Below are 22,321 nucleotides of genomic sequence, written 5' to 3' on the forward strand. Positions count from 1 at the left end.
AGTAGGGTATTAAGTAGAAGTATGCAATGGTGCTTTCCTCATCTCAAACAATTTATTGAAACAAAAGCCAACAGCAGTGGTGGGTATACCACAACAAAAAATGTCAGTGTCTCAATAATTTGTCATGTGCCCTTGACCATCAATTACAGCTGGACAATGACATCTCATGCTGTTCCTGAGTCGACTTATTGTCTGCTGAGGCATGGCATTCCACTCTTCTTGGTTCTGGGGTGCAGGGTTACGAGCCTTTACAAGGCGACTCAGCTGATCCCATAGGTTTTCTATGGGATTCAGGTCTGGAGAAAGTCCAGGCCACTCCATGTGAGGTACCCCAGCCACCAGCAGCCATTCCCTAATGATGCGACCTTGATGAGCTGGAGCATTGTCGTCCATGAAGATGAAATTAGGCCTGTGTTGTTCATGCAGGGGCACAATGACTGGATTAATGATGTTATACAGGTAGTATTGGCTTGTCACTGTACCATTCACAAGATGTAGGGCAGTTCTGTATTGAGTAGACACACTGCCCAGACTGTAACACCACCACAACAGTGGCTGATGCATAGCGCTCTCCTTGATGTCTCCAACATTGTTGGTGGCCATCATTTCTGCTCACGTGAATTGACTTTCATCAGAGAACAGCACTGAGGCCCACTGGTCCCTTGTCCAGCGTAAATGCTCCCTGGCCCGATGCCTGTGCCTGGTGGTGTGGTCAGGTACCCTTGCAGGTCGTATAGCACACAGACCATGCTGATATAAATGGTTTCGAATAGTCTGACTTGACACTTGGGTGCCTCTCACCTCCCTTAAGTGTGCCAGGAGTTGAGTGGCATTCATCATCCGGTTCCGCAGGGCACTGTTCACAATGAAGCGGTCAGCAACGTGGGATGTGGCCAAAGGATGTCCACTTCTATGCCTTTCTGTAACTCTTGCAGTCTGTATCTCTGTTGCAACCTGCTGATGACACTCTGTGACACTCTAATCTCAGTGGCCACTTCCCTCTGAGAACATCCTGTTTGAAGCCTCGCAATGGAGAGGTACTGTTGATCAATCGTTAGGTGTCATCTTGGTCTCATCATGTCAAAATGTGAACAGCATGATGAAGAGGACTGTTTAAATACCAATTTTAATTGAACCAGAAAATTTATTGGTCGATTCATGGATCAAACACCAGTTGTGAATTTTGCCGTTAAGCACCTTGTTAGAGAACAGAAAGTAATGCAAAAAGTACTGAAACACTGAACAGTTGGACATGTGCATTCAAAAGTGTAGAGAAGGTCAAATTAAGTTCACCTGTAAAGTTATAATGCATTTTAGGTGCATCCTGAAATTTCACCAGAAAGCTGAATATCCTTAACTTTTTGTGAGTTGTGTATATCATTAACATTAATAATTCTGCATTGTTGTTTGGTCAGTATTACAAAGCTGTTCATATTTTATGTGATTATTGGAAATGATCATGATTGTAGAAGGAAAGGAAGTCACCATAAAACACAGGGCTTGCAGACCACACAACTAAAGAACTAGTGTAAATACAGGAGTCTGTTTCAATTATAGAGAATAAATATACAATAAAGCATATAATTTAAAGAAAACATTACGATGAATAATGTAAATTAAGAGAGTTTATTTGAATGATATTTAAAGCCAGAATAAATCACTTTTACAGTGGTAAAATGTTATGACCCAGTCTAGGCTTAGGCTGCTACGGGAAAGTAAAGGCAAGAGTTTTTGTATACAAGGTGGAGTGGAATGAGTATATTGTGCTCTAAGAGATAATCAGCGATGATAGAGAAGTGGTATCACTCAGCAAATAGTGGAAGTAGCGGAATCAGAAACTGGAAAAAAACTGGAAAGAGAGGGCTTTATAGTGGGTGTGAAGAACATGGGAGGCCCTGCCGATCTCCAGTGTTGCAAGAGTGTGCTCATGGTCCTCTATCACCTCACAGCAGTTCGTGGTTCCTCGTAACCCAATGACTATAGGCTCCTCAGGCGAGGATCTCCTCAGGCGAGGATCTCCTTTGGCGAGAGCTCAAAGGAACCAATTCATAGCCACACGGCCCGTTATCTCAGTCGCAGTCACTTTTTCCTGATGGAGCCAACTTTTCATCAAGCTGTTCCATTTGGCCTGAATGGTACGTCCATCTGAGGATTTCAGCAGCCGCATTGGTTGGAGACTGCCACAGCAGGTAAAGATCTCACTCCTCAGAGTTTCATAATCTTTATCTGGGAGCAGGGTGTAGTAGGCCAATTGGGCCTTCATAGGGAGAAAAGGTGCAAGTATAAAGGCTCATTCATTTTTGTCCAACCTTTCTCATATATCCACACTCTCAAACATATAAAATTCAAATTCAAATCTTAGTTATTTATTATTTTTATAAATTTTTTAGATTGAAGGCCTCAACATCATCATCTCGAGTTGGGTGGGACCACACTGGGCATCATGGCAGAGGTTAGGGAGGAGAGTAGCAGTGGTGGGTGGGTGCTTTTTAAGAGTGAAACAAAAAACAGGGAAACAAAAATACACAGAGAACATAATTAGCAGTGCAAACAGGGATTTAAAGTTTGTGGAAAATAGTGCCCAAGTTTAATAAAAGTGCAAAAATTAAGCAGTGCAAACTGATTTGAAGGTGTGACTGTGCTGGTGGAGGGGTAAAGAAATGGCATTCCTCTAATGGACCATGGAAGAACAAAAGAAAAGAATAATTGGTGCCTAATTGGCTCTGTCATTTCAGTGCGATGGTGGTGGCAGCCTAAGGAGTGATTTTTAGATATTTGACGGTGGCAGCGTGGGCTCTGATGTCACAGAATTTTACAAAAAAATGAAATATATATAATAAACATTGATAATTCTGCATTCTTGTTTGGTCAGTATAACAAAGCTTTTCATATTTTATGTGATTACTGGACATGATCATGATTGTAGAAGGAAAGGAAGTCACCATAAAACACAGTGCTTGTAGAACAGACAGTTAAAGAACTAATGTAAATACAGGAGTCTGCTTGAATTATAGAGAAGAAATATACAATCAAGCAAATAATTAAAAGAAAACATTACAATGAATAATGTAAAGTAGGGGAGTTTATTTGAATGATATTTACAGTCAGAAGAAATAACTTTTAGAGTGGTAGAATGTTATGACCCAGTCTAGGCTTTGGCTGTGAAGAGTAAGTAAAGACAAGGGTTTGGAATGAGTGGAATGAGTATATTGTGCTCTAAGAGATAACCAGCGATGATACAGAAGTGGTATCACTCGGCAAATGGAGCAGTAGTGGAATCAGAGCAGGAAAGTTGAGACTGGAGTCTGGAATAGATCATACTGCACAGACTGAACACACAAGTATAGAAAAAACACAATACATACCCGCACATCACGGATTGTAAGATAACAGGTTTAAGTTTGTTTTAAAAAAGTTGTTCAGTATGTGGTGAATAAGAGTCCTAGTAGCAGTTAAAAGTACTAATGTTTCCTTTTTTTAATCAATCAGTGTCAGTGTAAAATAGTAAAAATTTAAGTAAAACTTTTCTGGATAAGTAAATGCATGCATTACTTAAAACAGTATACAGTAAAGATGGCAAACAAAAAAAATAGAGTCACTAATTCAGTAAATCTTGTAAGTCTACTTTGTTTTCCTACTCCTCATCAGGCCATGGAAAATCTTTACAATCATCATTGCAGATTCAGCACATAAATAATAAAAAATGTATATATACTGTGTGTATAAAGAATGGCTTCTGTTTACTATAAATCTTCTAATGCCTTTTAAAACTTTCTTTGTTCTTTTTAAATGTACTTAATTAAATCTGTACAATGCTTCCCACATTGTGATCAACAATACATTTCTATTTATTATGAATAAGCTGGTGCCTTTTCAAACCACTTGAACACGTAAAACTCTTCCCACATTGTGAGCAGTAATATGGCTTCACTCCTGTGTGAATGCGCTGGTGATTTTTTAATGTATTTGACTGTGTAAAACTCTTCCCACAGTGTGAGCAGTCATATGGCTTCACTCCTGTGTGAATGCGCTGGTGAGTTTTTAAAGCACTTGACTGTGTAAAACTCTTCCCACAGTGTGAGCAGGAATATGGCTTCACTCCTGTGTGAATGCGCTGGTGTGTTTTCAAATGATTTAAACGTGTAAAACTCTTCTCACAGTGTGAGCAGGGATACGGCTTCTCTCCTGTGTGAATGCGCTGGTGAGTTTTTAAAGTACTTGGCTGTGTAAAACTCTTCCCACACTGTGAGCACTGATATGGCTTCTCTCCTGTGTGAATGCGCTGGTGAACTTTTAAAGCACCTGAAAGTGCAAAATTCTTCCCACAGTTTGAACACTGATATGGCTCCTCTCCTGTGTGAAGGTGGAGGTGTGTTTTTAAGTGACTTTGTTGTGTAAAACTCTTTCCACATTGTGAACAGCAATATGGTTTTTCCCCTGTGTGAATGCACATGTGTTGTTTGAGAATACTTGGCTTGGCAAAACCCTTCCCACACTGTGAGCAATAGTGAATTGAACCCTTGCCCATTCTGCACAAATCCCTCTGTGTTGATTTATAGTGTGAAGACAAACTGATGATGACGTTTCACTCTGTAAGAGAACAGTAAACATCAATCTTAAATTATTAGGTGCTAAACAAGTATCATGTGCTTTATTCATCAGTAACAGAAACAGAAAATGAAAAGAGGCAAGTAATTAACAAGACAAAAACTTATGCTGAAGAGATGAGTTGCTATACAGAAGCAGCATGCTAGCAGTGCTAGCAGGTAAACATACAGCTCCTTCAACAATAGAGCCCCCTACAAGAGTTATGGGAGTTTGGGAGTTTCAAGGTTATGTCTGGTTATTTATGTGTACAATGGTCTCTCTCTATTTAGTGGTTCGAAAGGTTTCTTTTAGCCATACTATGAAATATATAATTATGTTTTCTAATAACAGTACCATCCAATAACTGAATATATTCTGCCAAGCTAAAAATATCACCCATCTACCTCCAGAATTAAGACTACTGTTGCCAGATTAATTCTTAAAAGTAACATCATACTTAATATTTATATATGGAATCTAAAACATGAAATTTTCTTTGAAATTATTTATTCTGTTCATCATTAAACAGTTATTGTATTTTATATGTATTACATGGGATCAGGCATATGTAGTTATAATTTGAAGACAGACCATTTAATTCATGAGAATATATTAAGATTTATATACAGTAAATTAGTTATGCACATATTTTCATCCATTTTTTATCAAATAAAGAAATAATTGTCAAACGCTATGTCACAGTAATGTACTGAGTATTTATCTAAATTCAAATATATATATAAAGAAAAAAACCTTACCCAGTTGAAATTATCTTTTTTAAATCCCTGTAATTTCACAGCAGTCTTCTGTGTGAGGACCTCAACTAAAATGGCAGAGTGTCTCCTTTAAGTACACCTGAAGACAAAGACACAATTCAGCAACAGGCCATTTCACAGCCATTAACCAACTATTACCACCTCATCACCTCTGAGTCTGGGGTGTGGCAGGTGAACATCTAGAACCATCAGGTCAATTAAAGATATGCAAAGTAACTGGATAGAATGTTCCCATATCAAGGTATGGAGAGCAAAATATTAGGAATCTAACATGTAACTCTACCTGTATAATATTCACACTGAAATTCTGCTATGTTGCTGTTTCATATTTTATGATACAGAGCAGGATTATGAATGGACAAACTAGTAAGCCTAATACACAAAACATATTTGTTTACACAAGACTGAATAAAATAGAGCAAACTTTGGCATTGCTGCATGCACTCACAAGCAAAGACCAATGTGCAAATGCATTTATCGTTTGTTAAAATGTAGTTTGAGTACCAGTACCATATGTGATCAAAATATTGGTGTAATTTCCCAGAACAATCTGAGTAAGCTTTGTAAAAGTGAACTAAATTTTGTTCTAAAACTACTGTGATGGAAAATTTTACATAGAGAAATTGTGTGAGAGGTTCTGACCCTTTGCATGCATGACGTACAAGTATAGTTGTGACTCACCAAAATATTATAGGGACGGAACTGTCTTGGAGACAAGTTGGCAGGAGTCAAGGTTGAGACTAAGGGCTATCTGGATCAGGCGATAATCAGGCATTGTGATGTAGCCAATAATTGACAATGTTTTCCTTTCCTTAATCCTGTTGTGTTTAATTCTGATTATAAATACTCACTGTTGAAAATGTTCATGGCCATTCCTTTTTCAAATTGCATGGAGAGTGCTGTGTTGTCCTGTTGTGCAACAGCACAATTAATTGTGTACCATTTTACTCTTGCCCGTGCCTAGCAGTGTAGTATTATTCTTACAGCAGTACATTCAAAATATACTAATAAACGTATAACATGAAATCAGGCAAAATATAGTTATAGTTTCAAAGACAGATCATTTTATTCAGTGTATGCACTCAGCTATACACTATTTTTTTCATTTATTGTTATAGATAGTTAATAAGCATACAAAAAATAAATGAATTGTCAGTTGCAAAGTCACAGTAATGTATAATTCTTCATGTACATTATTAATAAATGAATGAATTTATTTAATTTAAAAAAGAAAAGAAAAATGTCACCAATTTTATTTATTTATTTATTTATTTATTTATTTGTTTGTTTGTTTGTTTGTTTGTTTGTTTGTTTTAAATATCCCATTAATTTCACTGCGTGTGTGAGGAACTCAACTATACAGCTCTGGACAAAACTAAGAGGCCAATCAATCAGTGTGTGGATGCAGGACCACCACATCAAGTCTCTGTCATGGCCAACCCAATCTCCAAACCTGAACCCCAGTTCAACCCTCTGGAATGTGACCAAGAGAAAGATGAATGGTCACAAGCCATCAAACAAAGCTGAGCTGCTTGAATTTTTGCACTACAAGTGGCATAACGTCACCCAACAGCAATGTGAAAGATTGGTGGGGAGCATGCCAAGACACATGAAAGCTGGGATTAATAATCAGTGTTATTTCACAAAATAATGATTTGTTAAACTTAAACTATTAGTTTGTGTTGTTTAAATATGAGCTTGTTTTCTTTGCACTATTTGAAGTCTGTAAACACTGCATCTATTTATTATTTTATGTAAATAAATGTTCTAAATGACAATTTGTTTATCTTGAAATGTTGTGGGGAAATGTTAGAAGTTCATAGAATAAGAATATAGAATGTTTATTTAATTCAATCACATACCACATAACTAGTAAAACCAGAGAAAGTGATAATTTTGCAGTAGTTTCTTAATTTTTTCGAGAGCTGTATGCCAATTTATCGGCTCGGGTAGGTAATGTGACAAAGTGCAGCATGCCCGCAATACCATAAAAGGGCATCTATTTCATGGATGCCTGGAGTGTGGCAAGCGATGCAGCATCTTGTTTGGTAATATTGGTAATATTGTTGGGTGGCTGGAACAGACTATCTGCATTTACATCATTTCTTATAGGAAAATTCTTTTCACAATACAAATTTTCACATTAAGAACTCCCCTCCAGAATGATTTAAATTCGTATGCCGAGGTTATGGGTATGAACTGTGAAGCGTGGGAAAATGCAGTAGCTGATTATCTTATAATCTAATTAATTAAATTATTTGTGATTGATATACACAGGCTAGGGTTTGTAGTCATTTTTTGCAAATGAACAAAGCGAGCTAACTGTACAGGTAAGGCTGGATCATTCAGGTGAATGCCTCAGGTAAAGTATTGTGATTAGATTTGGTGATATTCCTTCTGTAGATTTTTAATCAAAGGTTTAATCAAAATCCAAATTTTCTTGCAGTTACTTTCTCAGGCTAGTATCATAAAACATTTACACAGACAGCTATAAAAGACATTTTTCCTGTTTGAGTCACACACATGTAAAATTGCATAATGAATTAATGCACAGAAAAGTTCCGCATAGTATTTATATATAGTGGAATCTATAATTATATGACTTTATATGACTTTGCTTAATGCTTGGGTGTGAGGAATTAACTTAATTAATGTACTTATATTATTTAATTTCATGATTCCACTTATTTTGAGGGTTAACGTGAAGTCACATGAATATTATAATTGCTTGGGAAACAGGTTCAATATATTAAAAATCAACAACAGCAATAATAATAATAATAATAATAATAATAATTATTATTATTATTATTATTATTATTATTATTATTATTATTATTATTATTATTATTATAATTGTCTTTTATTTTATTACAATGATCAAGATTATATAAAGACATACGATATAGAGCATAGGGGTCATAGGATATTGCCATTTTTCTTTTAAAGACAGAATGCAGCCAAACACAAGAATGATAATACTGTAATAGAATCACACTATAATGTTTAGTGAAAATAAAGAGGGACAAAATGTAGTGACTACTTGCACAGTAAAATATAACCAAGTGTGACAATCCTTCCTGAAAATACAAAGGCGTTTGAATGCACATGATGTTTTATCACAGGAAAGAATTCTAAGTACAAGCTAAATAATGATAAGCAAACATTATAGTAAATGGATAAATAATGAGTCTATACCACTGATGAAGCTTAATCACTGTTTATATCCCTGTAACCTATATTCAATTCAATTTTCAATAAAATTTTATTTGTATTGTGCTTTTTACAATGGACATTGTCTCAAAGCAGCTTTACAGAACATTAGAAACATAAGAACCATAGTGCAAAAGTCCTAGATTTTAGACAAAATCATCCCTAGTAAGCAAGCCTGTGGCAACTGTGTTAAGGAAAAACTCCCTTAGATGGTATGAGGAAGAAACAGAGATGTGCTCAAAGAAACATCATCGCATATATCAACAACATCCTCATATACTCATCCACTTATGAGGAACATGTGCACCACGTCAGAGAGGTACAACAGCTACAGTATTTGTCAGGGCAGAAAAATGTGAATCCCACAAAGACTCCATTACCTTCCTGGGCTACATCATCTCTCAGAAAGGGGTGGAGATGGACACAAGCAAAGTAAAGGTGAACACAGGCTGGCTTGAACCTACCACAGTTAAGGAGTTGCAGCAGTTCATGGGTTTCACTAACTTCTACCGGTTCGTCAGAAACCACTGCGTCTATGCTTCCTCATTCCACCACCAAGTCTCTTTGTCGTCTTTCCTCTGACCAGATGTCATGCCTAGTACCTTCCTAGCTGTCTCCCTCATCGCTTCTGCAGTAGATGCCCAATGGTCCAGTACCCCTTCATCACCTCCCAGCACCTGTCCCATCTCCTCTCTGAATTTCACACAACAGTCAGCTTGAAATAATAAAAGCTTCTTGACTTGACTTGAGGTACACTCCATGAAATCTGGCAGACAGGTAGCAAAAGCAGACACAGCAGGCACAATTTCCAACCATTTTTCATAAATTGATATAAACAGTTGTGTGTCTGATTGCTAACCTGGTTGTTGCAGATGGGAGTTGATGGCCCCCACTCGTTTGACCACCGTGTAGGGTCTCTGCCAGCATACTGGGAACTTGCAGTTGTTGGGGAGGAAAAGGAGCACTCCATCTCCAGGCTGAAACTCCTGTTGTAAATCCTCTGTTGTTTGTGTTGGGCAGCTTCCATGTGCTTACAAACAACAGGCTTTATTATTAGGCAGTATGTTCTTTCTTTTCTTCTACATACAGAATAACTGACCTGAAGAGCAATAGTTACTCCTGCCATGCCTCTGGACCTTGCCAGCTTATCCTTTCAATTTGATGGTCACCATTGATGCTTTTGGGGGACTAGCCACATGTAGGTGTAGCGAATCTAGCTCAACATTTAAATATTTAAGTGTAATTATAACTGGTTATAATTAATTATAAATATTCAAATGGGGGTTCTTAGAACTAATTGTCAGAGAATCAATAACACAATTATTTGATTTGTTCGTCCAGCGAACAGACGGTATAATTATGTATTAATTCCAGGGAAAGTTATCTTCCTGGCCAAGAAAGAATAACTACTTTATAAAGTACTAGTTTTAATTTAGCACATAGCAAGAGCAATGTTCAGGGACCCCGAAATTGTGAGCAAAGCACAGAGATGATCACTTGTGAATAAAATGCATTTAATAAAACAAAAACACACAACACATACTAACTACGACACACATACATAAAAGACAGGATAAGGATTATAGTAGGCAGGTAGATAAAAGTAGGCAAAGGGAGATTGAGATTAAGGAAGAGAATACGGAGGAAATCAGAGCGAGAGAGAGAGAGTGAGAGAGAGAAAGAGATAAGGATACAGAGAAGAGATCAAATATGGCAAGTTTCAGATCGAGTTTTAGTTACCACGTGATAATTGTCAAGGTAATTTCACCTTAATAAAGGGGCTTCAGCTTAAAATTGCGGATCTAAAATAATTGGTAGCTTTTACTTGCATTGGTTCGTTGACAAGCATCCTGATGTAGTGGATCAAGGAGGTTCGGAGATTCAAAGTCCTTGGAGCAAGCGAGAGATTCTGTTGGAACGAAAAAGGTTTCGGTGTTGCAAATTTCCTCGATTGAAGCTGCCGGCAAAGTCTCAAGAGAAAGTGAGTCTTGTCCCGAAGAAAGATCGGCGTCGAGTCGGGCCCCAATAGATGGGTGCTTAGGGTTTTTATTGATCCCTTGGTCGCACCCAGTTATTCAGAGTGACCAATCCAGTATCTGAAACTTTTGGAGGGAAAAGTTTCTTTGTCTCCGCTCGGTCACTCATTTGCATGCTTTATGGTGAAGTCAGGAATGGATAAGGTTTCAATTAAAGTATCGTAGACTCATATTATGTACTTGAATGGCCACATGGCCTACACTATTGCTTATAAAATTAAAAGAGGATCATTTTGATAGTAGACATGAAAGGAACAGTATGAGAGGAAAGGAAACTGGGTATAGGCAATTAAAACATACACTATATTGCCAAAAGTATTCGCTCACCCATCCAAATAATCAGAATCAGGTGTTCCAATCACTTCCATGGCCACAGGTGTATAAAATGAAGCACCTAGGCATGCAGACTGTTTTTACAAACATTTGTGAAAGAATGGGTCGCTCTCAGGAGCTCAGTGAATTCCAGCGTGGAACTGTGATAGGATGCCACCTGTGCAACAAATCCAGTCGTGAAATTTCCTCGCTCCTAAATATTCCACAGTCAACTGTCAGCTGTATTATAAGAACGTGGAAGTGTTTGGGAACGACAGCAACTCAGCCACGAAGTGGTAGGCCACGTAAACTGACGGAGCAGGGTCAGCGGATGCTGAGGCGCATAGTGCGAAGAGGTCGCCAACTTTCTGCAGAGTCAATCGCTACAGACCTCCAAACTTCATGTAGCCTTCAGATTAGCTCAAGAACAGTGCGCAGAGAGCTTCATGGAATGGGTTTCCATGGCCGAGCAGCTGCATCCAAGCCATACATCACCAAGTGCAATGCAAGGCATCGGATGCAGTGGCGTAAAGCACGCCGCCACTGGACTCTAGAGCAGTGGAGACGCGTTCTCTGGAGTGACGAATCGCGCTTCTCCATCTGGCAATCTGATGGACGAGTCTGGGTTTGGTGGTTGCCAGGAGAACAGTACTTGTCTGACTGCATTGTGCCAAGTGTAAAGTTTGGTGGAGGGGGGATTATGGTGTGGGGTTGTTTTTCAGGAGCTGGGCTTGGCCCCTTAGTTCCAGTGAAAGGAACTCTGAATGCTTCAGCATACCAAGACATTTTGGACAATTCCATGCTCCCAACTTTGTGGGAACAGTTTGGAGCTGGCCCCTTCCTCTTCCAACATGACTGTGCACCAGTGTACAAAGCAAGGTCCATAAAGACATGGATGACAGAGTCTGGTGTGGATGAACTTGACTGGCCTGCACAGAGTCCTGACCTCAATCCGATAGAACACCTTTGGGATGAATTAGAGCGGAGACTGAGAGCCAGGCCTTCTCGTCCAACATCAGTGTGTGACCTCACAAATGCGCTTCTGGAAGAATGGTCAAAAATTCCCATAAACACACTCCTAAACCTTGTGGACAGCCTTCCCAGAAGAGTTGAAGCTGTTATAGCTGCAAAGGGTGGACCGACGTCATATTGAACCCTATGGATTAGGAATGGGATGTCACTTAAGTTCATATGCGAGTCAAGGCAGGTGAGCGAATACTTTTGGCAATATAGTGTATATTCTTATCTTATAAAAACATGTTCTATTTCATGAAAACACAGAACAACAGGTCATGAGTGGTAATACCACCATAAAAGTATAAAGGCAAAAGGGGAATACATATACAGGTGGGTTAGGCATGGGTCAGGTAGGGTTTTACTATTGTTTTATTGAAAGTTGAATAAAGGAACTCTCCTTATGTGTGTGCGTATGGGGGTCAGGATGAGCGTTTCCAGACGCTTTGGGTGTGTGTGCGTGTGTGTATGTGTAGGTGTGTATGGGTGTGTGTGTGTGTGTGTATGTGTGTGTGTGTGTGTGTGTTTGTGTGTGTCTTCAGTCAGAGCTTTGGTCATCCCCTGGTCAAGGCATTGATTCGGTTTAGATTAGGGAATTCTTGTTGACTTTTCACGGTCATAAAACTGCTGGGCGCAGGGTGATTTGTATGGTAAGGTCACAAGTTGATGGTGAGTTCCAGGTGTGAGGCTGGGCTATCAGCACTGATGGTCTGCAGAACTCCAACATTCATGGTGGTAGATTACCTCCTTTATCTCCAGTCTTTGTTGGGGGGGTCAGGCGTTATCCAGAGCCATCAGACATCCCGGCGCCTGGCTCTCATGAGTTACAGCATGTCGGTTGAGTCAAAATGAAATGACCTATAAGTAATGATAGCTCATTTGTGAGCTGTGTAATAGTTAATTGAGGTTTTTTTTTTGGGAAGGATGCGGCTGACTCCATGAGCACGTGATCCGGCCTGGAGATGCTACATAGGGCAAAACTGGAAAGACAGGGCTTTATAGTAGGTGTGAAGAACATGGGAGGCCCTGCCGATCTCCAGTGTGCTCATGGCCCTCTATCACCTCACAGCAGTTCGTAGTTCCTCATAACCCAATGACTATAGGCTCCTCAGGTGGCGAGAGTTCGAAGGAACCAATTCATAGCCACATGGTCAGTTATCTCAGACACAGTCACTTTTTCCTGATGGAGCCAATTTTCATTAAGCTGTTCCATTTGGCCATTAGGCCCGAGTGGTACATCCATCTGAGGAATTCAGCAGCCGCATTGGTTGGAGACTGCCACAGCAGGTAAAGATCTCACTCCTCAGAGTTTCAAAGTCTTTATCTGGGAGCAGGGTGTAGTAGGCCAGTTGGGCCTTCATAGGGAGAAAAGGTGCTAGTATACAGGCTCATTCATTTTTGTCCCACCTTTCTAATATATCCACGCTCTCAAAAGTATAAAATTCAAATTCTGTAGCATCACCACAGGCACATATTGGCCAGAGGGAGCCTTTCACCTGAATTCTCACCTCAGAAATCAGAATCAGAAAAAGTTTTATTGCCAGGTAAAGCAAAGGGTCAGCAAGGAGCATTTTACAGTACTAGGAATTTGTCTTGATGTCAGAAAATTAGTGCAATAGAAATATGTAAAAGGTGAAAGTGACTGTCCAAACATATATACAGATATGAGGTATGTACACAATGTAAAATGATATAAGTATTGCATACAAAAGTATGAGTATTGTGCATAAAAGTGTAAGTTTGAATGAACAGTAGTGCAATTTAGAATGTGGAAGTGAGTGTCCGGGGTGGGAGGGGGTCATCTGGGGGTGAGTGAGGCACTCTTCAGCAGGCTGACTGCAGGGGGGAAGAAACTGTTCTTGTGGCGTGAGGTCCTGGTCCTGATGGTCCGAAGCCTCTTGCCAGAGGGGAGGGACTGAAAGGGACTGTTTCTCCATACAAGTTTAAGTTTCGGTTTGTTCTCATTTAACTTTAAACCGAGGCATTCTCCATTCAAGTTTAAATCGAGGCTACTCAATTCCAACTTAAACCTAGGCTTCTCCATTCGGATTTAAGTTTACAATCTAAGATTAAAAAGGTGTATAATAATGATTTTCCATAGGCTCAGAATAAGTCAAGATTAACAATTTTATTTTGCCAGGCAGGTTCCACTTAAATCAGTCTATTCAATTAGAAAAATACCAAACACAATAACAATTAAAAGGATCAGCATAGTATGAAAAACACAAGTTACAGAGTTAAAGTCATACCTGGCAATAGAGACACATAACAATAGTGTGGGAAGTTCTGAAAGTTCCCTGAGTCTTTTGCCAATGCACCTTATATACCCAAAAGAGACAAAGGGTCGTAAAATCTATGAGTCCACTAAAGGCCTGGTTTTTGTCGGGTCGTAAGGACACATCTGGCTTTTAGGTTTCACACCAGAGTTTACACCAAATGGGTGGTAAAGGACATAGTTCGGATTGTTGTCTCGTGACCTGAGAAGGGGTTAAATAAAGCCATAAGGACATATGTATCACCAACAGGAGTACAGATTATGTGTAACTTTAGTATACTCTGATTTGGAAATTAGACCTTTTTCACCAATTGCACCATGACCTTTAGAATGTCATTAAACATCAATAACATCATACAGTAAGTATATCATCACAATTTTTTAGTATTCATTGAGGTTAGAATCTGAAAGGTAAAGGAATGTAAATTCTTGGTGAGATCCAGAAGATAGTTCCACCACTGTCTCCTTGAAGAGGAATGTGAATTGCTTTATGACACACTTCCCAATACCCTCCAAAGTCCCCAAAGTTCCTGTTTTTACTTGAAGAAATAACTCCATCACATTCAATATTAATATTTTTGCCTGCCACATTACATCTGGCTGTAGCTGCAGCAAACCAGACTGTGATGGAGGATGTGAGGATAGATTCGATGATGGCAGTGTAGAAGTTCACCAGCATCTTCTTGGGGAGGAGAAACTTCTTCAGCTGCCACAGGAAATACATCCTCTGCTAAGCCTTCTTAGTGGGGGAGCTGATGTTCTGCTCCCACTTGAGCTCCTGGTTGATGGTGGTGCCCAGGAAGTTGAAGGACTCGACAGATGTCACCAGAGAATCATAAAGGATGACAGGGGGAGGGGGGCTGGGTCCTTCCTGAAATCCACTATCATCTCCACTGTCTTGAGAGAGTTGAGCTCCAGGTTGTTCATGCTGCACCATGACACCAGATGAGCCATCTCACTCCAGTAGGCAGACTCATCCCCATCAGAGATGAGGCTGATGAGGGTGGTGTCATCAGCAAACTTCAGGAGTTTGACAGCCTGGTGGCTAGATGTTGATCCAGTGCTGATGTTCCAGCAGTCAGAGACATGGTCACCCAGCCTCACAAACTGCCGTCTCTCTGTCAGGAAGTCCATAATCCAACTGCACATGGAGTCAGGCACATTCAGCTGGGAGAGCTTGGCTCTAAGTAGAGCTGGGACAATCGTATTAAACGCAGAGCTGAAGTCCACAAAGAGTATCCTGGCATAGGATTCTAGGAAGTCTAGGTGTTGGAGGATAAAATGGAGGGACATGTTCACAGCATCATCTACAGATCTGTTGGCTCTGTAGGCGAACTGGAGTGGATCCAGGAAAGGGTCTGTAATGTCCTTGAGGTAGGACAGCATGGTCCTATGGCTGAGGTCTTGAAGCAGGCTGGCACATGGCAGGTCTCCAGTGAGGTATTAAAGATGTCTGTGAACACTGAGGACAGCTGATTGGCACATCTTTTGAATATGAAATGAACGCATATAAAACATTTCAGCATCGGATGAACAGAGCTCATGAAATCTTACCTCTCCTCTCTAGTAACATTGCAGAAAAGAGGACGAACTCCGATTGCGCTGTGATGTGAACTCCTCACCTGCATATAATGTCAGCCAATATGCATACTGTGACTCTTACCTTTGATAAGAGCTGACAACCTTCTTTCAAAATAAATACCCCCTCAAGAATAATAATTAAAAATAAAATAGTTGAGTAAATAACTGAAATTTATAATCTGGTGTAACAACATACCTGCTACATCCACCCCCACTGTTTTATACCAGGTTATGAATTACACATCAAAATCTTAGCAAATCAACAATATCATTTATTCTGAGATCCATTAGATCTGTTCAGTTCTCAACTATCTCTTCCGAGATTAAGGTAATCCAGGGGTAACTAATCCCCAAATTACCTATAGAAAACTATGCCTTTTACATACAGTGATGGAAAAAATTATTTGATCCCCTGATGATTTTGTACGTTTGCCCACTGACGAAGAAATGATCAGTATGTAATTTTAATGGTAGGTTTATCTAGTGAGAGACAGAATAACAACAAAAGCCTGTTGGCTTGAGGAATGAAACTGTTACACATTCTGCCTGAATGCTTCAGTACCTCTTTCCAGATTGCAGGAGGGTGAAGAGTGTGTGTGAAGGGTGTGTGGGGTCATCCACAATGCTGTTGGCTTTGCAGATGCAGTGTGTGGTGTCCAATAATCTTTTCAGCTGTCCTTACTATCCTCTGCAGGGTCTTGCAATCTGACACGGTTCAGTTCAGAACCGCTTAGCTTGATGCTATCACCATTACCCAATCCATCACCACCTCACTACATCCACCACCATTACCATCATCACTACCACCTCCATGACCACCATTACAACTATCACTATCACCACAACCACCAAATCCACCACCGTCATTACTGCCATCACCACCATCACCAAATCCACCATCAGCACCATGCACATTAGACCTTATTAATGGAACTCATGAATCCACATCTGTATTATATATACAGTGAGGTAAAAAATGATTTGATCCCCTGCTGATTTGCCCACTGACAAAGAAATGATCAGTCTGTAATTTTAATGGTAGGTTTATCTGAACAGTGAGAGAAAGAATAACAACAAAAAATCCAGAAAAACACATTTCAAAAAAGTTTTACATTGATTTGCATTTTATTGAGTGAAATAAGTATTTGACTCCTTTGCAAAACATGAATTAGTACTTGGTGGCAAACCCTTGTTGGCAATCACAGACATCAGACATTTCTTGTAGTTGGCCACCAGGTTTGCACACATCTCACATCTCAAGGAATTTGGGCCCACTCCTCTTTGCAGATCCTCTCCAAGTCATTAAGGTTTTGTGGCTGACCCTTCAGCTCCCTCCACAGATTTTCTATGGGATTAAGGTCTGGTGACTGGCTAGGCCACTACAGGACATTAATGTGTTTCTTTTTGAACCACTCCTTTGTTGCCTTGTGTTTTGGGATATTGTCAGGCTGGAATCCATCCGCTACCCATTTTCAATGCCCTGGCTGAGGGAAGGAGGTTCTCACTCGAGATTTGACGGTACATGGCTCCGCCCATCGTCCCTTTGATGCAGTGTAGTTGTCCTATCCCCTTAGCAGAAAAACACCCCCAAAGCATAATGTTTCCACCTCCATGTTTGACGGTGGAGATGGTCTTCTTGGAGTCATAGGCAGCATTCCTCCTCCTCCAAACACGGCGAGTTGAGTTGATGCCAAAGAGCTGGATTTTGGTCTCATTTGACCACAACACTTTCACCCAGTTCTCCTCTGAATCTTTCATATGTTCACTGGCAAACTTCAGATGAGCCTGTATATGTGCTTTCTTTAGCAGGGGGACCTTGCGGGTGCTACTGGATTTCAGTCTTTCACGGCATAGTATGTTACCAATTGGTTTCTTGTTGACTAAGGTCCCAGCTGCCTTGAGATCATTGACAAAATCCTCCAGTGTAATTCTGGGCTGATTCCTCGCCGTTCTCATGATCATTGAAACTCCATGAGGTGAGATCTTGCATGGAGCCCCAGACCGAGTAAGATTGACAGTCCTTTTGTGTTTCCATCCATTTGAGAATAATCGCACCAACGGTTGTCACCTTCTCATCAAGCTGCTTGGCGATGGTCTTGTAGCTCATTCCAGCCTTGTGTAGGTCTACAATCTTGTCCCTGACATCCATGGACAGCTCTTTGGTCTTGGCCATGATGGAGAGTTTGGAATCTGATTGATTGCTTCCTTCTGTGGACAGGTGTCTTTCATACTGTTAACAAGCTGAGGTTAAGAGCACTCCCCGAGAGTGCTCCTACTGTAATCTCAGCTCATTACCTGTATAAAAGACACCTGGGAGCCAGAAATCTCTCTGATTGATAGGGGATCAAATACTTATTTCACTCATTAAAATGCAAGTCCATGTATAACTTTTCTGAAATGCGTTTTTCTGGACTTTTTTTTTGTTGTTATTCTGCCTCTCACTATTCAAATACACCTACCATTAAAATTACAGACTGATCATTTCTTTGTCAGTGGGCAAACATACAAAATCAGCAGGGGATCAAACAATTTTTTTCCCTCACTGTAGTTCAATACATGACATCAACAATTGCACCCATAAATGTACATCAACCAAAATGTGTAGTCGACAAAAAAAAAAAACACAACACACAAAAAAAAAAGTTCCAGCAATTTATCAACACTTATCCAATTTCCATGGATTGGTACCCTCTCTGTGTAGACATTGACTGTATAAGCCTGTTATCTGGCTTGATGATTCTCCCAAATCTTGACCTAAATCCATCTTGACCATTTGATCCTCTTACACTCTCCCGATCGTGCTCACTTGACACTGTCATAGGAGTGTATGTAACAGTTGGATTATCATGCTTATCAACTTCGGAAGCACACTCATTGCTCAAAACTACCAATATAGAGGAATCATCAGACACCAATGAACATCCTGACAGAACTGGACAGGGTAAATTGTCGGAACTTCTCTTATGCATGGTACTCAGTCCATATCAGTGAAACATTCCACAACAGTGTCGACAGGTGCATCACTCTGATCAACACTGAAACACTCAACAGATCTTTTTGTCATCACATCTGAGGCAGCATTAAGATTGGCCACCCAACGAGAAGTTCGATCATCACTCTCAGTTTGATTATCTTCATAGCAAGAAGCACAGACAGAGGAAATTTAAACACTGTCATCACGATCACTGCCTTTGTTCCAAGCCGGCACCGGCAGGAGATTGACAGGCATCAAGAAATTACGATGTACAGTCTTAATGTGACCAGTCGCAGGGTTTCTTATCTTATACGTGTTCAAAGTGTCACTTTTGCCCACAACAACATATACCACCCTCTCCCATCTGTCTGCCAACTTCCTTTTCCCCTGTTCCCCCGTATTTGCAAGAAGTACTCTGTCACCCAACTCAAGAGAATGCCCTTTCCCTTTACGGTCATAGTACTCAGCTTGTTTAATCGAAGTTTGGCATGTTCCTGACATTGCTTCCCTCAAGTCTTTCTTAAGAGACTGAACATACTTGTGACAGTCTCAGTAACAGTCTCAGAATCCAAAATGATGCTTTCAAACAGGACATCCATCAGTAATCTTGGTGTTCATCCAAACATCAAGAAAAATGGTGGATACGCAGTGGTCTCATGTCATGTACAATTGTAAGCAAAAGTAAGTGTGCTCAACAATTGTGGCCACTTAACTTTGGATCTCGGGGGAAGCGAACGGATCATATCGCCCAAAGTGTGATTAAATCTTTCTGTTTGTCCGTTCCCCATGGGATGATATGGCGTGGTGCGCGATTTTCTCACACCAGACAATCTCAACAGCTCAACCATCAAATAACTCTCAAAGTTAGTACCTCTGTCAGAATGTATGTGACCTGGGAACCCATAAATGCAGAAAAGCTTGTTCCACAAGACACGTGCAACTGCTTCTGCAGTTTGATTTGGACACACATAAGCGCAAGCAAACTTTGTGAAATGGTCAGTGACCACGATGTGACCGACTTCTTGTTAGAATCCTCTGCTGACCAAAAGTCAAGGCACACCATTTCCAGTGGAGCGCTTGTCTGAATTGACCCAAGTGGAGCCCGTGCCTCAGGCTCAGGTCTTTTACTCAAAATGCACCGCTCACACTCATTGACGTATTTCTTTATGTCCCCCTCCATAGACTCCCAGAAGAACCACTGTCTGGCCAACCAAAGGGTGCGATGCTGACCCTGATGTTATTATCAGGGAGCTATCTAGTTTCCCTGTGGCATGACTACATCACGCCGACTTGAGCTCACCCTAGTTTTGTCACAGTTGTAGCTCACATGTCCAGCTGCAAAACACTTGAAACATAAGCTGTACATTCGACAATGAGCAGTCGTGCTGTGCTCACTGCTTTTGACACACTTCCTGAATCTTAGGCCCCATTTGTTTAGACCAAGGCCCCCGCATACACTGTAGAGTGTTGCACATTAACACTTTTTCGAGCAAAGTCAACACTTTCTCCAATTACATTAACTTCTGGCTCTGAGACAACTGTGTTGCACTGTTTGACAGCTTGATTAGTCAGCTTCCATTCTCTTAACAACTTATCAAGTTGCTCTTGTACCTCCGATTCAGTCCATGACTGTACAGGTTTACTCTTGAAAACAAAAGCTAACTCTTTGTCAGGACAGTTGCGAATAAACATAGCTGCTAACTCTTTGCTCCTGTTATACAGAGTTCTGCCTTCAATATACCCTCATCATGTCCTCCCATTCCATGATTGAACATTTATCCGAACCATCACCCCTAAAGTGTGGCAGCGCTGCCACCTCAGCTTTTAGGATCAAGTTAATTTTCGATGCATCAATGACAGTAGTATTTGTTTGATCAGTCATATAACCACTGACACCATCATGAGACTTCTTAGGAGATGGATAATTTAGAAATTCAGGTTGCAACATACTTTCTCTGATTGACTGCCCAATCTCACTACCAATTTGTTTTATGAAATTACTCATTTGACCCAACATTTCTGACTCCTGAGGAGTGTGCTCAAAATTACTGGCTCAAGTTAATGGACTCCCTCACATTTCACTACTGTCATAGGCAGAAATGCTAACTGTTCTACCCCGGCCTGTACTATAGTACTGAGGGTCCCCAAACAGTGTTGTTTCATCAGGCATATTCATCAGACTGCCCCGCCCCCTACTGACTGTAAATGTGTAAATCCCACCCCAAAATGCTTTGTTTAGCAGCCATTCCCCTCAGGTGTCAGATTAGACTTTCAAACACAAAATTGTTGCATACACAAAAAAAAATATAAATCAAATTAATGACAATTAATCCGTATTATAACTCTTCAAAAACTGTCAAATGCCCATAAACCTCATGTAAGATCCAGTTCACTACAGTATTAAAGTTCTGTAGTTGAAAAATCAGTCAAGTGATGATGAGAAATACCTTCAACCAATTTGTAGTTATTTGACTCCTCAATGATCCAGCACAGTGCTTGTCTGATCCATCTAAGTCACAACACATCAGTCTCACAATCTGCTCACTGCAGAAACAGCAACAGAAGACAGAAGTCCTGTCTCATCTCACCTTCCCCTCAGCGCCAGCAAAACTCCAGGTCAGCAATCCCGGCGGCCAACAGCAATCAACCATTCGATGGGTCACGGAACCAGTTTTGTAGCAGTTGTTCCTCTGTGTTGTGTTATTTCGATGTTTATAATTAGAGACTCTCCACACAAATCTGGTTGTGCCAAAAGTGATTTAATTGTAGTGTCTTCTCTCTTTCTCCTCTCTCTGGGCAGTAAATCATACAAACAGACAAGCATTGTTATCTGCAACACTTTCTCTTTTGCCTCTCCTCTCTAGTAACATTGCAGAAAAGAGGCTGCACACACACACACTTAACACACGTATACATTATATATAATAATACAAAGTGTAAATAATAATAACGGTTATAATAATTCATTATGATGACCCATTAATATGTCACTCTGATATAAAATAATTCAAAACATCATTAGTGTTTCTTGGATGCCACTTAACATACCTGTGCAGTAAAACACACAAACAGACAAGCACTGTTATCTGCCACAATTTCTCTTTTGCCTGGTAACCACAAAATACATGTTTAAGTACACCAGATAGTCAACCACAAAACACACAATGATGCAATGTCTATCATATTAATAATCTAATATATGTCTTTAGTATTCTTATAAAATATACACAATTATATACGTATAATTATACATGTCTATGTGTACACATATCAAAATGCTAGCAGCTTAGCCGCTAACACATCTCTCACTCGTGTCACACACACCAGGCTGCCATTTCGTGCAATATACAATTCACCCACTAACAGCACTTAAACTTCATTTAACCAATTGATAGATTGAACTAATGGTCAAATGTAACATCACATGGAATCCTTTTTCCAAATTTGATCTTCTGAACATGAAATGAACGCATGTAAAACATTTTAGCATCGGATGAATGGAGCTCATGAAATTGTACCTCTCCTCTCTAGTAACATTGCAGAAAAGAGGACG

General features: G+C 40.1%; 1 pseudogene; it reads right to left on the reverse strand.

Annotated features, from left to right (window-relative positions):
- Positions 1 to 22,321, reverse strand: part of LOC131351407 (zinc finger protein 208-like) — a 114,312-nt pseudogene that overhangs the window by 70,354 nt on the left and 21,637 nt on the right.

This window comes from Hemibagrus wyckioides, linkage group LG03, assembly GCF_019097595.1.
Source record: "Hemibagrus wyckioides isolate EC202008001 linkage group LG03, SWU_Hwy_1.0, whole genome shotgun sequence".
Classification (NCBI taxonomy): Eukaryota; Metazoa; Chordata; class Actinopteri; order Siluriformes; family Bagridae; genus Hemibagrus; species Hemibagrus wyckioides.